This window comes from Xenopus laevis, chromosome 5L (assembly GCF_017654675.1).
Source record: "Xenopus laevis strain J_2021 chromosome 5L, Xenopus_laevis_v10.1, whole genome shotgun sequence".
Lineage (NCBI taxonomy): Eukaryota > Metazoa > Chordata > Amphibia > Anura > Pipidae > Xenopus > Xenopus laevis.
In genome coordinates, this window is record NC_054379.1 from 125,742,190 (window position 1) to 125,745,172 (window position 2,983).

The 2,983-nt window shown below is 40.2% G+C and overlaps 1 non-coding gene across 1 annotated transcript; it reads right to left on the bottom strand.

Annotated features, from left to right (window-relative positions):
• Window positions 1–236: 236 nt before the first annotated feature.
• On the bottom strand, window positions 237–363 carry LOC121394000. The gene has a single exon (XR_005961460.1). It is a non-coding gene; the product is annotated as a small nucleolar RNA SNORA5 (small nucleolar RNA).
• Between the last annotated feature and the right edge of the window lie 2,620 nt (window positions 364–2,983).

Genomic DNA, 2,983 nt, shown 5'->3' on the forward strand with positions numbered 1-2,983 from the left:
TTTGCTTCTTCAAAGTTTCACTTGTAAGGGTAACGGGATCCAATTTATTTTCAGATATGAAACGGGCAATAGCCACTGTGGAGAATTGGGTTGATTTATTGTATAACATCCAAAAAGCTGATGTAAATATAACACATTAATTTTTATGCCATAATAAAACCGAAAAATGAGAAGGCAAAACTTCCATAAAAGGAAGAAAGCATGTTGTCTGTTTTAAATAAACGTAAGAGCTGACTTCATTTCTGTGGCTAAATTTATCCCAGGCAAGACCCTAGCGGGTCTAATAGTCACTGGTATTAAACTGGCAGACTGGAAGAAATATTTATCAGTAACATTAATAATTATTTATTTGAATTGACTTCATGGTCATGGGTTTACTTTGAAGTTCAGTCCTGTTGTTTATTGCAGTAGCTTGGCTGAGGTCACTTTTTGTATGTTGCTGAAAGGGGAATTATCTCAAATTAAAATTTTAGATTTTTAGGTTTCATCTCATGGGTATAAGAATCTCGGTAAATATAATCAATCAAAAAATGTGTCCCGTTTATAAAATATTCAAGTCACTCTTCACTGTCCCTGTCTTAGCAATCTGTCTTCATGCAGGGTCAGAATTTGATTGAAAGGTAGGTCTAATTGGGGGCTCCCTCTCCTAACATATCCTGCATGTAGGAGAGAGTATTTCTGGCTATTTTGAAAGAGTGTGCTCTAATACACCTTTTAGGCAAAAGTAGCCCCTAAAAGGATGTATTGGACCTAATTGTCAATCAAAATCTGACTCCTGCATGAAGAAAGAATGAAGAGAGGCAGATGCTGAGAGGGGATCGTGAAGAGTAACTTTATTATTCTAGAAACAGCACAGAGTTTTAAATTGATTATACAGGTCAGTGGCGTAACTAGAGGGGGTGCAGGGGGTGCGATTGGACCAGGGGCCGCACCCCCTCAGGGCCCCCCGGCAGCTCGCTCACTGATTGAAGCCGCAGTCAAAATCAAATACGGAGTAACGTAACTAGCACCCGCTAGTTACATTACTGATACAGGTATGGGACTTGATATCCACAATACTCGGGACATGGGGTTTTCCGAATAAGGGGTCTTTCTGTAATTTGGATCTCCCTACCTTAAATCTTATAAGCAATCATTTAAACATTGATTAAACTCAATAAAATAGTTTTGCCTCCAATAAGACTCAATTATATTTTAGGATCAAGTGCAAGTTAAAGTTTCATCATTTAAGAAAAAAAGAATTATTTGATTAAAATGAAGTCTACTGGAGATGGCCTTCCTGTAATTCAGACATTTCTGGATAGTGGGTTATCATACCTATATTTAGAAAGTTTCTTATTTCAGTGAGATGAAGCTCACATTTGGGCAAATTCACTAAGCGCCGAAGCGCTGAACGCTAGCGTTAATTCGCTAGCATTTGGCATTTTCGTTACTGCGCAAATTCACTAACGAACGCTGGCGTAGTTTCTCTAGTGTTACTTCGCACCCTTACGCCAGGCGAATTTTCGCTAGCGACGTAACTACGCAAATTCACTAACTTGCGCAGTGTACTGAACGCTACCTTTTACGCTAGACTTCCTTCGCCACCTCAGACCTGGCGAAGCGCAATAGAGTAGATAGGGATTGTTTCAAAAAAGGCAAAATTTTTTCTAAGTCCCAAAAAACGCTGGCGTGTTTTCTACATTATGGGTGATAGGCTGAAAAAGATTGAAAATTTTTTTGGGGCTCCCCTCCTTCCTCCCTACATTTCCTGACTCATGGCAACTTACCTAGACAGTGGGCACATGTGTAGGGCAAAATAAAAATTTTATTTTATGATTTGAAGGTTTTCTTGGCATTTGTAGTGCTGATACATATTCCTCCATTGAAATTTGAATTTGGCGCCGTATGCAAATTAGCCCTCGCTAGCGTAACTTCGCTTTACATAGCGAATCAACGCTAGCGCAACTTCGCAACCTTGATGATAGGCTGAAAAAGATTGAAAATTTTTTTGGGGCTCCCCTCCTTCCTCCCTACATTTCCTGACTCATGGCAACTTACCTAGACAGTGGGCAGATGTGTAGGGCAAAATAAAAATTTTATTTTATGATTTGAAGGTTTTCTTGGCATTTGTAGTGCTGATACATATTCCTCCATTGAAATTTGAATTTGGCGCCGTATGCAAATTAGCCCTCGCTAGCGTAACTTCGCTTTACATAGCGAATCAACGCTAGCGCAACTTCGCAACCTTACGCTACCCCTGAGCGCAACTTCGGATTTTAGTGAATTTGTGGAGCGCTGGCGAAACTACGCCTGGCGAAGTGCGGCGAAGTTGCGCCTGGTGCAACTTCGAATCTTAGTGAATTTGCCCCAATATTGTGTTTCCATTTTCACAATAGTTCCAATGTGAATCAGTTGTTTTGAAGCATTTATTCACCTGTGCCTCACACGTTTACCAGAATACTTTCTGTTTTAAGAAAGTGCATGTCTTACATTTGAGAAGGGCTCTTTGGCTCATTTTAGCCCATCTCACCCTAACCAATATGGTTCTGTTGCTATGCTGCTTTCCAAGTCCTACCCCTTCAGAAGCCATTATCTTGCACTGATGAGATCTAACAAGGTATATGGTTGTATGGTTCTGGATGCATATTTGGCCACAGGAACATTGAAGTGTGGCTTGCATGACTCCGACTGTAATTCTTTAAGTGAAGGGTAAAACCTCTCATCTTTGCTTTTAAGACAGTGCTTGAGTGCATGAGGCATGTGAACATCTTCTGTTAAAATAATACTTAATAATATATATAATTTTTATTTTAAATAGGGATATTTTTTGAAAAAGGGGGACCCTTTTGAGGCTGGGGCCCATACCGAAAAACTGAACTACAAATATGAAACATTGGTGCTCCATATAGGAGCTCATTAAGTCCAATAGCTGTTATGGCCAAGGGCTGCCAGGTCAAACAGAGGGAACTGATATGGAAGTGCAGTGTCGGACTGGGACACC